Source organism: Tachyglossus aculeatus, chromosome Y4 (genome assembly GCF_015852505.1).
Source record: "Tachyglossus aculeatus isolate mTacAcu1 chromosome Y4, mTacAcu1.pri, whole genome shotgun sequence".
NCBI classification, from domain to species: Eukaryota; Metazoa; Chordata; class Mammalia; order Monotremata; family Tachyglossidae; genus Tachyglossus; species Tachyglossus aculeatus.
Window position 1 is genome coordinate 8,279,446 of NC_052096.1, and position 13,944 is coordinate 8,293,389.

Below are 13,944 nucleotides of genomic sequence, written 5' to 3' on the forward strand. Positions count from 1 at the left end.
GTGCTTAGTAAATGCTTGGCGCTTAGAAAGCATTTAACAAATACCGCAATTATTATTGTTATTGTTATTATTATTATTACTATTACTCAGACTGTGAACCCAGTGTGGGACAGGGACTGTGTCCAACCTGATAAGCTTGGATCTACCTCAGCGCTTAGTACAGTGCCTGGCGCATAGTAAGCACTTAACAAATACCACGATTATTATTGTTATTGGAGGATTGGGTAGGAGGAGTGTGGAGGCAGGGTGACTGACTTTCTCCCTGTGACCTGTTCTCAATCAAACAGTGGTATCTACTGAATGCTTACTGTGCACAGAGCACTGTACTAAGCGCTTGGTAGAGTATAAATAACAAAGACGGTAGACACATTCCCTGCTTACAACGAGCTGTTCTCAACTCACCCACCTCCAACCCCCGCCTCACTCTCTTCCCCCAACCTGGTCTAGCGGACAGAGCCCGGGCCTGGTAGTTAGAAGGACCTGGGTTCTAATCCCGGCTCCGCCACTTGTCTGTTGTGTAACCTTGGGCAAGTCATTTCATTTCTCTGAGCCTCAGTTCCCTCATCTGGAAAATGGGGGTTAAGACCGTGAGCCCCAAGTGGGACAGGGACTGTGCCCAACCTGATGAGCTTGTATCTACCTCAGTGCTTAGAACAGTGCCTGGCACACAGAAAACGCTTAACAGATACCTTAAAAAAAAGATTCAAAGTCACCAACTGATCCGTGGCTTTCCCCATCTTCAAAGCCCTCCTGAAATTCCTCCTCCCCCAGGAAGACTTCCCCCATTAACGTTCTCTGCTGGTGACACTTTTCCAACATCCTCTCAGCTCTCATAACCCCCACAAGTGTACTTCTGCATTTATAGGTTTCCACACTCTGCTATTTAGTCACTCCTTCCTCCTTTTTGGACTTTATTTTACCGCTGGTCTCCCCCGTGAGACTTCCTGCCTCACAAGCCCTCGTCTCCAATCTCCCATTCAACCCACATGTTCAATCCACCTCTACGTCCTGTCGGCTTGACCTTCACGACATTGCTAAAATCCGCCCTTTCCTCTCCATCCAAACTGCTACTGCGTTAATCCAATCACTTATCCTCTCCCCTCTTGATTATTCTATCAGCCTCCTTGGTGACCTCCCTGCCTCCTGTCTCTCCCCACTCCAGTCCAGTCTTCACTCTGCTGCCCGGATCATTTTTCTACAGAAATGCTTAGGCCATGTTTCCCCACTCCTCGAGAATCTCCAGTGGTTGCCCATCCACCTCCGCATCAGACAGGAACTCCTCACCATCGGCTTTAAAGCCGTCCATCGCCTCATCCCCTTCTACTTCACTTTGCTACTCTCCTACTCCAACCCAGCCCGCAAACTTAGCTCCTCTAACACAACCTTCTCACTGTACCTCAATCTCATCTATCTGGCCGCCAACCTCTCACCCACATCTTGCGTCTGGCCTGGAATGACCTCCCTCCTCAAAACCGACAGAAAATGACTCTCCCCCTGCTCCAAAGCCTTATTGAAGGCCCATCTCCTCCAAGAGGCCTTCCCTGACTGAGCCCCCCTTTTCCCACTCCCTTCTGCATCACCCTGACTCGCTCCCTTTATTCATCTCCGGCCCAGCCCCACACCACTTATGTCCATCTCCGTCATTTATTTATTCCTATTCGTGTCTGTCTTCCCCTCTAGACTGTCAGCTCATGGTGGGCAGGGAATGTGTCTGTTTATTATCGTATTGTCCTCTCCCGAGTGCTTAGTCCAGTACTCTGCACACAGTAAGCGCTCAACAAATACGACTGAACGAATGAGCTCAGTCAATCCGGCGGAGTGGTGAGGGAGCAGTCACCGAGGGAGAGACCCACCTGGTCGGCGAGAAAGCTTTGGCCTCCAAGGGCATCCGGGCCAGAGTCATCCAGCTGGCGGGCGTCCGCGAGCTCATCCCCGGAGGCTCCAGAGACTCCGGCCTCGGCGTTGAGGGAATGTTCTGACGTCCTGGCTGAGGAGACGTTGGTCCCCGAGCTGTCCTCGGAGTCGGGGACCTGCCGGGGGCCCCTCACTGTACCCTCTGGTTTAGGGTCCAGGTCTCCATCCATGGTGGGTGGAGGGGTGGGGTGGATACTGGGGTCTCCCACATTGCTGTCAGGAGCTGGCGTGGGTCCGGTGGGCACCGTCCTGCTCTCCGGGCCTTCTCCGTGCTCCATCAGGGACAAGGTGTTTTCATTTTCCCCTATCCCTGCTGGGAAGGGCCGGGAAGAGCCGGGTCACGGGCCACGCCAGATGCCGAGAGCTCAGGCCGGGGGCCGGAGGCCGGAGGTTCGGCCCATGCTCACCGGACCTGACCCCAAAGCTTGGGGGGCCTGGGGATCTTGGGGGGTGGGATGGAGAGCTGGGGATGCCTGGGGGTGGGGGGGGATGCTGAAGGATCGTTGTGAGCAGGGAATGTGTCTGTTTATCGTTGTATTGTCTTCTCCCAAGCGTTTAGTTCAGTGCTCTGCACCAGGTAAGCACTCAATAAATAAGATTGAATGAATGAATGAGAAGAGGACTGTGAGCCCACTGTTGAGTAGGGACTGTCTCTATATGTTGCCAATTTGTACTTCCCAAGCGCTTAGTACAGTGCTGTGCACACAGTAAGCGCTCAATAATACGATTGATGATGATGAAGAGGAAATGGAGAGAGGGGAGGAGAGAAGGGGAAGAGATTCGAGACTGTAAGCCCATTGTGGGTAGGGATTGTCTCCCTTTATTGCTGCATTGTACTTTCCGAGAGCTTAGTACGGTGCTCTGCACCCAGGGAAGCAGCATGGCTCAATGGAAAGAGCAAGGGCTTTAGAGTCAGAGGTTATGGGTTCAAACCCCGGCTCCACCAATTGTCAGCTGCGTGACTCTGGGCAAGTTGCTTAACTTCTCTGGGCCTCAGTTACCTCATCTGTAAAATGGGGATTAAAAACTGTGAGGCCCCCGTGGGACAACCTGATCAATCAATCAATCAATCGTATTTATTGAGCACTTACTGTGTGCAGAGCACTGTACTAAGCACTTGGGAAGTAAAAGTTGGCAACATATAGAGACGGTCCCTACCAAACAGTGGGCTCACAGTCTAGAAGGGGGAGACAGAGAACAAAACAAAACATATTAACAAAAGAAAATAAATAGAATAGATATGTACAAGTAAAGTAAATAAATAAATAGAGTAACAAATATGTACAAATATATATACATATATACAGGTGCTGTGGGGAAGGGAAGGAGGTAAGGCGGGGGGGGGGGGATGGAGAGGGGGAGGAGGGGGAGAACCTTGTAACCTCCCTTAGGTTCTAACCTCGCTTAGAACAGTGCTTTGTACATAGTAAGCGCTTAATAAATACCATCATTATTATTAATAAATACAATTGAATTGAATGAATGAATGAATGAAGAGGGGCTGAAGGAGAGAGGGAAGAGGGAGAAAGAGGTCAAAGAAGGGAGACGAGGCAAGATAGTACACAGTAAGCGCTCAATAAATACGACTGAATGAAAGAGAGAGAACCCCAAAGTCTGAGGAGAGTCTTCTTTTGACTGTATTTATTGAGCGCTTACTGTGTGCAGAGCACCGTATTAACCACTCGGAAAAGCACAACACAACTATAAACAGTGACATTCCTGGCACTTCTCCCTGCTGTGTCCCAGAAGCCCCCGCCTTCCCATCCCAGTCCCTTTGGGAGTGGGGGGGGTCACGGTTTGGCGGGGGCCGGGGAGGGGGAACTTACCCGAATTCGTGGTCCAGGTGGTTCTGGAGGGCAGAAAGGAGCCTGAGAAAAGAATCGCAGCATGGCAGACAACTGCTCCCTTTCTTCATTCCCCCCAATCCCGGCCCCATGCCATTTTTTACGTCCATATCCCTCATTTATTTATTTCTATTAATGTCTGTCTCCCCCTCTAGACTGTGAGGGTAGGGACTGTCTCTATATGTTGCCAGCTTGTACTTCCCAAGCGCTTAGTACAGTGCTCTGCACACAGGAAGTGCTCAATAAATACGATTGATTGATTGATTGATTGTAAACTCGTGGTGGACAGGGAATGAATCTGTTTAGCGCTGTATCGGACTCTCCCAAGTGCTCAGTATGGCACTCCACACACATTAAGTGCTCGGTAAAAATGATTGAACAAAGGATCCAACTGGCTCTCAGTACAGTGAGCTCTGGGGGCCTGCGGACGCTCCATAAATACCACGAATTGACGGATGGGTTGATTGAGACGGAGTGACCCTGAAAGGTCACAGGGGGAGGGGAGGGGACCACCTACAATGCGTGTGCTGTTTCTGGATGTACCAGGCCAGGAAGACCACCAGCGGGAAGACGATGAGGGCCAGGATGGCGATCCAGGGCAGTGGGGAACGCTGGACCTCGGAGTTCTGATTTTCTGGAGAAAGGAAATGATGATAATAATAATCATCATCAATCGTATTTATTGAGCGCTTACTATGGGCAGAGCACTGTACTAAGCGCTTGGGAAGTACAAATTGGCAACATATAATGATAGTATTTGTTAAGTGCTTACTCTGTGCCAAGCACTGTTCTAAGCGCTAGGGTACCTACAAGACAAGCAGCTTGGACACAGTCCATGTCCCACATGAGGCTCACACTCGGCACAGTGGAACGAGCAGGGGCTTTGGAGTCAGAGGTCATGGGTTCAAATCCCGTCTCCACCAAGCGTCAGCTGTGTGACTTTGGGCAAATCACTTAACTTCTCTGTGCCTCAGTTACCTCATCTGCAAAATGGGGATTAAGACCGTGAGCCCCCAGTGGGACAACCTGATCACCTTGTAACTTCCCCAGTGCTTGGAACAGTGCTTTGCACATAGTAAGTGCTTAATGTGTCATTATTATTATTATTATTTTTACAGATGAGGTAACGGAGGCACAGAGAATAATAATAATGGTATTTGTTAAGCGCTTACTATGTGCCAAGCACTGTTTCAAGCTCTGAGGTCGATACAAGACACAGGTTAGACCCAGTCCCCGTCCCACAAGGGGCTCACAGTTTTAATCACCATATTAGTGATGAGGAAACTGAGGCACAGAGAAGTGAAGCGACTTGCCCAAGGTCACACAGCAGGCAAGTGGCGGAGCCGGGATTAGAACCCACGGCCTCGGATTCCCAAGCCCGCGCTCTTGCCATTGGGTGCCTCTCTCCTGCACCCTCTCATCCTACCACCCCGCCCCTGGGGGGGCCCTGATCAGAGTCTGTGTGCGTGTGCCAATGTGTGTTTGTGTTTGCACGTGCTTTCTGACTCACCCACCAGACTCACTTCACCTCAATGCTCCTATCAATCAATCAATCAATCAATCGTATTCATTGAGCACTTACTGTGTGCAGAGCACTGTACTCAGCGCTTGGGAAGTACAAGTTGGCAACATATAGAGACAGTCCCTACCCAACCGTGGGCTCACAGTCTAGAAGGGGGAGACAGAGAACAAAACCAAACATATTAACAAAATAAAATAAATAGAATAGATATGCACAAGTAAAATAAATAAATAAATAAATAGAGTAATAAATATGTACAAACATATATACATATATACAGGTGCTGTGGGGGAGGGAAGGAGGCAAGACGGGGGGGATGGAGAGGGTGACAAGGGGGAGAGGAAGGAGGGGGTTCAGTCTGGGAAGGCCTCCTGGAGGAGGTGAGCTCTCAGTAGGGCCCCGAAGGGAGGAAGAGAGCTACCTCACCTGGCTGCTCTCCTACTCCAACCCAGCCCGCACGCTTTGCTCCTCTAATGCCAACCTTCTCACTGGGCCTCCATCTCGTCTACTTAGCTGCTGACCTCTTGTCCGAGTGCTATTTCTGGCCTGGGACACCCTCCCTCCTCATATCTCATATCCTCATATGCCATCGACCCCTGTCCCACGTCATCCCCCGGGCCTGGAATGCCCTCCCTCTGCCCATCCGCCAAGCTAGCTCTCTTCCTCCCTTCAAGGCCCTACTGAGAGCTCACCTCCTCCAGGAGGCCTTCCCAGACTGAGCCCCTTCCTTCCTCTCCCCCTCGTCCCCCTCTCCATCCCCACCGTCTTACCTCCTTCCATTCCCCACAGCACCTGTATATACGTATATATGTTTGTACATATTTGCTACTCTATTTATTTATTTATTTTACTTGTACATATCTATTCTATTTATTTTATTTTGTTAGTATGTTCGGTTTTGTTCTCTGCCTCCCCCTTTTAGACTGTGAGCCCACTGTTGAGTAGGGACTGTCTCTATATGTTGCCAACTTGTACTTCCCAAGCGCTTAGTACAGTGCTCTGCACACAGTAAGCGCTCAATAAATACGATTGATGATGATGATATCTGACAGACAATATCTCTCCCCCGGCTTTAAAGCCTTAATCGCAGCCCATGTCCTCCAAGAGGCCTTCCCTAACTAAGCCCTCCTCTTCTCCCACTCCCTTCTGCATTGCCCTGAAATGCTCCCTTTATTCATCCCCTCTCCCGCACCCCACAGCACTTATGTCCATCACTGTCATTTATTTATATTAATATCTGTCTCTCCCTCTAAACTGAAAGCTTGTGGGCGGGGGAACGTGACCACCAACTCTGTTTATATTGTCTTCTTCGAAGCGCTTAGTACAGGCCTCTACACACAGTAAGCACTCAATAAGTACGATTAATTGACAGCTCCTCCAAGGCAGGGATCAGTGCTTCAGCATCTCCTCTCCGCCCAGGGACCCCTAAGTGTTCATTCCCAATCAAGTGTATTTACTGAGTGCTTACTATGTGCAGAGCACTATACTAAGCGCTTGGGAGAGTACACTAGAGCAGAATCAGCAGACGTTTTCCCTGCCCACAATGAGCTCCACTAATTCCTCCAGTGCCTCAGGCCTCTCCCGTTCTGCCCCCCAAGATTGGAAGCTCCCAGATTGAGCTGGGATTTCTCCCTCTCTCTCTCTCTGTCCCTCCCTGATTCCCAGTGGCAGCTCCGGCCCCGGTGTCTGGCACCTGGACAGAGGATCCGGTCGGCGGGGACGGTGCGGGAGCTGTTGCTGACGGGGTTTGTGGCTGTGCACGTGTAGTCTCGGGGAGGGTCCCCGGGCCTCCGGGAGATGCTGAGGACGGAGCCGTCGGCGGACACGGTGGTCGCGGACCCCAGGAACGTCCAGTTGAAGGTCACGTCGTCCCTCTCCCCGGCCACGGAGCAGGTCAGGGTGACAGTACAGTGGTCGTGGTCAGACGCCGTGGAGCTCACCGTCACCGAGGGCTCCGCCAGACGCTCTTGGAGGGGAGACACGAGTCTCAGGAGCTAAGAGGGGGACCTCTCCAACCCCCCAGCCTCCCTGCTCTTCCCAGGTCAGGAGCGTCCTCTCCCTCATGCATAAAACACCTCCTCCAGGAGGTCTTCCCAGCTTAGACCCCCGATGGTTCCCTTGGTCACAATCTGTGGCGTGTGTTTTGGGGGCCCCTTTAAGGTTCGATGTCCCGTGGGTTTCCCCATTCCCGATGGCCCCATCTTCCTCATCAGACTGGCAGCTCCACCCGGGGAGAGGGGGCAATGTCTCCCCCTTCCTCCGTCCCTCCCCCGGTGCCCAGTACAGTGTGCATATGTGTGTGTGTGTGTGTGTGTGTGTGTGTGTGAACATGTGTGTATCCCATCTTCCTCATCAGATTGGCAGAGTCCATACCTCCTCCTCCATCTGTCCCTCTCCCAATGCCCAGCGCAGTGTGTATGTTTATGTATGTGTGTGTGTGCTTTTATGTGTGTGTTTGTGTCTCTGTGTGTCTCATCTTCCCATCAGACTGGCAGCTCTCCAGAGGGCTGGGACCATGTTTTCTCCTCCCTCAATCCCTCCCTCAGCACCTAGCACAGTGTGTGTGTGTGTGTGTGTGTGTGTGTATGTGTGCTTTTATGTGTGTGTTTGTGTCTACATGTCCCATCTTCCCATTAGACCTGCAGCTCTCCAGAGGGCAGGGACCATGTTTTCTCCTCCCTCAATCCCTCCCTCAGCACCTAGCACAGTACGTGTGTGTGTGTGTGTGTGTGTGCTTTTATGTGTGTGTTTGTGTCTACATGTCCCATCTTCCCATTAGACCTGCAGCTCTCCAGAGGGCAGGGACCATGTTTTCTCCTCCCTCAATCCCTCCCTCAGCACCTAGCACAGTATGTGTGTGTGTGTGTGTGTGTGTGTGTGTGTGAACGCTCAGTCCAGCATTTAGAACAGTGCTTGGCATATAGTCAGCACTTAACAAAACCATTAGTATTAATAATAGTAATAATAGTAATAATAATGGTATTTGTTAAGCGCTGACTATATGTCAAGCACTGTTCTAAGTGCCGGGGCAGATACAAGGTAATCAGGTTGTCCCACGTGGGGCTCACAGTCTTAATCCCCATTTTCCAGATGAGGTACGAGGCACAGAGAAATCAAGTGACTCGCCCAGTCACACAGCTAAGTGCAAGCGCTTAGTACAGCGCTCTGCATACAGTAAGCACTCAATCAATAAGATCGAATGAACGATTGGATGAATGTCCTCTCTTCCCCAGCAGACTCCCGAGGGCAGGGGCCGAGGACTCACGGTAGACCATCAGGTGGAAGCCCCCCAGGGCGGTGGGTCCGGGGCAGGAGAAGGCTCGGTAGACCCCGGCGTCCCGGGGCTCCAGCCCGCTGACCTCCAGGCCGGAGTCCGGTGGGGAGATGCTCAGCCGCCGCTCGGACCGCCCCTCCATCACCATCACCCTGGGCGGGACGCCTGGGCGCTCCACCACCACCACGGACCAGGCCGACACCCAGACCACTCTCCCTGGCAGCTCCGAGACGTTCAGGCCCAGCTTGACCTTTGACCCCACGGCCCGGGTCACCGTCTCCAAGGTCGAGGGTCCTCCGGGGGTCACCGGCCCTGTAATAATAATAATGATGGCATTTATTAAGCACTTACTACGTGCAAAGCGCTGTTCTAAGCGATCTGGTTGTCCCACGCGGGGCTCACGGTCTTAATCCCCATTTTCCAGATGAGGGAACTGAGGCCCAGAGAAGTTAAGTGACTTGCCCAAAGTCACACAGCTAATTGGGAGGAGCTGGGATTTGAACCCATGACCTCTGACTCCAAATCCCTTGCTCTTTCTATTGAGCCACGCTGCTTCTCATATGGAGGGAGGGAAACTACTGCCTGGGCATCTCCCAAACCCCCACATGGCCCAAGGGAGCCCCCGAGGGAGCCGGGGCCCTCCAGAGTGCCGGCCGCTTGACTTCCGTCCCCTCCGGTGCTGTCCCCCCGCCTCTTTCATACCTCCTCCAAGAGGCCTTCCCCAACTAGGCCCTCATTTCCTCTTCTCCCGCTCCCTGCTGTGTCCCCCTTGCACTTGGATTTGCTCCCTTTAGTCACCCCTCCCTCAGCCCCACAGCACTTCCGTCCGCATCTATCAAATTTATTTCTTTTCGTGCCTTTCTCCCCCTCTAGACTGTCAGCTTCTCGTGAGCAGGGAATGTGTCTGTTAAACTGCTCTAGTGAACTCTCCCAAGCTCTCAATCCAGTGCTTTGCACACAGTAAGCGCTCAATAAATAGCATCGATTGACCGACTGATTCCCCAAGTCCCCCTCCCATCCCCAACCGGTTCCTTCCCCTGCTAACCCTGTCCCCCACCCTCGCCGTCCCTCCCAAGCGCGGATGGAAAATCCAGCTCTTCCTCCCTCTTTTTCTTCCAGGGCGAAACCACCCCCTCCTCCAGGAAGCCCTCCCGGCTTGGCCCTGTCCTCTCTCCAACCGGGTCCTCCGTCCATCCTTGACGCCGTGGGTGTGGAGGAGGCCTCTGAAGGGCCCGGCCGAGCTCCAACGGGCGGACGGAGGCGGTGACCGGTACCTATACAGAGCCGCTCGGCCGGGACGGTGCGGGAGGAGTTGGCCGCGGGGGTCCTGGCCGTGCATGTGTAGTTCAGGTCCCGGAGGTCGCACAGGGAGCGGGAGACGTCGAGTACGGGGCTGTTGGAGGGCGCGGTGGCTCCCGGGGGCATCCAGCTGATAGTCACGCCAGCTCCGGCCAGGGAGCAGATCAAGGTGGCGTTGCAGACGCCGCTCTCGGACACCGTGGACAGGATCGAAACCGAGGGCTCCTCCAGCGACCCTGTGGGGGGACATGGCAGGGGGTTGGGAGGAACGGCGGGACCCGGGGGGTGGTCCCGGCCTACACAGATCCAGAGGGGACAAGGCCCCATTTGGGTCTGGTGACGCCCCATCACTAATAATTAATAATAATCACTGTGGTGCTTGTAAGGTGCTTAATAATAATAATAATTATGGTATTTGCTAAGCCCCCCAGTGCTTGGCACATAGTAAGTGCTTAACAAATATCATTATTATTAGTATTATTACTTCTTGGGAGACCTGTACCCTGCCTACAAGCAGTTTAGCAAATACCATAATGCTATGGTATTTACTATGTGCCAGGCACTGTGCTAAGCTGTGGGGTGGATACAAGCAAATCGGGTGGAAACCTGTCCCCGTCCCATGTAGGGCTCACGGTCTTATTCCCCATTTTACAGATGAGGTAACAGACACAGAGAAGTGAAGTGACTTGCCCAAGGCTACACAGCAGACGTATGGCGGAGCCAGGATTAGAACCCATGACCATTTGGCTCCCAGGCCCTTTCTCTATCTGCTACACCATGCTGCTTCGTATGTGCCGGACACTGTACTAAGCACTCGGGTGGATACTCGGGACACTGGCCCCGTCCCACATGGGGCTCACATTCTTAATCCCCCTTTTACAGATGAGATAAGCGAGGCCCAGAGAAGTGAAGTGACTTGCCCAGGGTCACACAGTAGACGCAGTGGAGCCAGAATTAGAACCCATGACCTTCTGACTCTCAGGCCCGGGTTCTATCCACTAAACCATGTTGCTTATATATAACAGGCAATATACTCCAACTATTATATTACATATGACGATTGGAGAAGCAGCGTGGCTCAGTGGAAAGAGCCCGGGCTTTGGACTCAGAGGTCATGGGTTCAAATCCCGGCTCTGACACTGGTCAGCTGTGTGACTTTGGGCAAGTCACTTCACTTCACTACCCCTCAGTTCCCTCAGCTGTAAAATGGGGACGAAGACTGTGAGCCCCATGAGGCTAATCACCTTGTAATAATAATAATAATGATGGCTTATTAAGCGCTTACTATGTGCAAAGCACTGTTCTAAGCGCTGGGGAGGTTACAAAGTGATCAGGTTGTCCCACATGGGGCTCACAGTCTTAATCCCCATTTTACATCTGAGGTAACTGAGGCCCAGAGAAGTGAAGCAAATTGCCTAAAGTCGCACAGCTAACTAGTGGCGGAGTCGGGATTTGAACCCATGACCTCTGACTCCAAAGCCCGGGCTCTTTCCACTGAGCCACGCTGCTTCTCTAACCTTGTAACCTCCACAGCACTTAGAGCAGTGCTTTGTACATAGTATCAATCCATCAATCAATCGTATTTATTGAGCGCTTACTATGTGCAGAGCACTGTACTAAGCGCTTGGGAAGTACAAATTGGCAACACATAGAGACAGTCCCTACCCAACAGTGGGCTCACAGTCTAAAAGGGGGAGACGGAGAACAGAACCAAACATACCAACAAAATAAAATAAAAGCGCTTAACAAATGCCATCATCATCATCATATGATTATAATATAGAATATAAGCGTAATAGAGTAATGATAATGATAAAAAGAATAATAACTGTGGAATTTGTTAAGTCCTTGCTGGTTGCCGAGAACTTTACTAAGCCATCAGGTAGAGGGTCCGGACTGAGCTCTGTCGGGGTCCGATGGGATCCGGGGATGGGGGGCGGGTGGGTGGACGGGCGTGGGTGACCAATAGAAGTAGCGTGGCAAAGCGGAAAGAGCCCAGGCTTGGGAGACAGAGGTCATGGGTTCTAATCCTGCTCCGCCACTCGTCTGCTGTGTGAACTCGGGCAAGTCACTTCACTTCTCTGTGCCTCAGTTCCCCCCTCTGTAAAATGTGGATTGACTGTGAGCCCCACGTGGGACAACCTGATTACCTTGTGTCTCCCCCAGTGCTTGGCACATAGTAAGCGCTTAACAAAGACCATTATTATTATTATTATTACTACTTGGGAGACCTGTATCTTGCCTCCAAGCAGCTTAAAGTCTTTTAGACTGTGAGCCCACTGTTGGGTAGGGACTGTCTCTATATGTTGCCAACTTGTACTTCCCAAGCGCTTAGTACAGTGCTTTGCACACAGTAAGCGCTCAATAAATACGATTGATTGATTGATTGATTAAAGTCTCCAGAGGGAGATAGACAGTAGAGAAGCAGTGTTGCCTAGTGGATAGAGCATGGGCTTGGGAGTCAGAAGGACCTGGGTTCTAATCCCGTCTCCGATACATCAATCAATCGATCAGTGGTATTTATCGAGCGCTTACTATGTGCATAGGACTGTCCTAAGCGTTTGGGAAAGTACTGTACAAGGGATTTAGCCCTTCCTCTGTGCCTCAGTGACCTCATCTGTAAAAAGGGGATGAAGTCCATGAGGCCCTCGGGGGACAGGGACCATGTCCAACCTGATTAGCTTGGATTCCTTCCTTCATTCAATTGTATTTATTGAGCGCTTGCTGCATGCAGAGTACTGTCCTAAGCGCTTGGGTGAGTACAATACAACAATAAACAGACACATCCCCTGCCCACAACGAGCTTACATTCATTCATTCAATTGTATTTATTGAGCGCTTACTGTGTGCAGAGCACTGTACTAAGCGCTGGGAAAGTACAATCTAGAAGTCTTGGATCTACCTCAGCGCTTAGCACAGCGCCTGGCACATCGTAACCGAAACCTGCCGGTCTCACCTCCGCAGCATCGCCGAGATCCGGCCTTTCCTCTCCATCCAAACCGCTACCCTGCTGGTTCAAGCTCTCATCGTATCCCGACTGGATTACTGCGTCAGCCTCCTCTCTGATCTCCCATCCTCCTGTCTCTCCCCACTTCAATCTATACTTCACGCTGCTGCCCAGATCATCTTTGTGCAGAAACGCTCCGGGCATGTCACTCCCCTCCTCAAAAATCTCCAGTGGCAACCAATCAACCTACGCATCAGGCAAAAACTCCTCACTCTGGGCTTCAAGGCTGTCCATCACCTCGCCCCCTCCTACCTCACCTCCCTTCTCTCCTTCTCCAGCCCAGCCCACACCCTCCGCTCCTCTACCGTTAACCCCCTCACCGTGCCTCGCTCTCGCCTGTCCCACCGCCGACCCCCGGCCCACGTCCTCCCCCTGGCCTGGAATGCCCTCCCTTTGCCCATCTGCCAAGCTAGCTCTCTTCCTCCCTTCAAGGCCCTACTGAGAGCTCACCTCCTCCAGGAGGCCTTCCCAGACTGAGCCCCCTCCTTCCTCTCCCCCTACCTCCTTCCCCTCCCCACAGCACCTGTGTATATGTCTGTACAGATTTATTACTCTATTTTACTTGTACATATTTACTCTTCTATTTATTTTATTTTGTTAACATGTGTTGTTTCGTTGTCTGTCTCTCCCTTCTAGACTGTGAGCCCGCTATTGGGTAGGGACCGTCTCTATATGTTACCAACTTGTACTTCCTAAGCGCTTAGTACAGTGCTCTGCACACAGTAAGCGCTCAATAAATGCGACTGAATGAATGAATGAATGAATCGTAAGCGTTTAACAAATAATATAAAAAAGTATATATATATATATATATATATATATATATATACATGCCTCAGAGTGCACAATCACATCATCTCTCACACCCACTCACACAAAAACACACACACACTCAGATTCTCACAGTTCTTGCAACGGGCAGAGAATGTGTCTGTTTATTGTTATACCGTCCTCTCCCAAGCGGTTAGTACATAGTAAGCGTTCACTAAATGCTATTGACTGAATGAACGAATCCAATCCCAGACCACCCGCCCCCCCCAGGGGTGAGGCAAGTGGGCTAAACAGGAAAGAGGCCCAGCTTGGG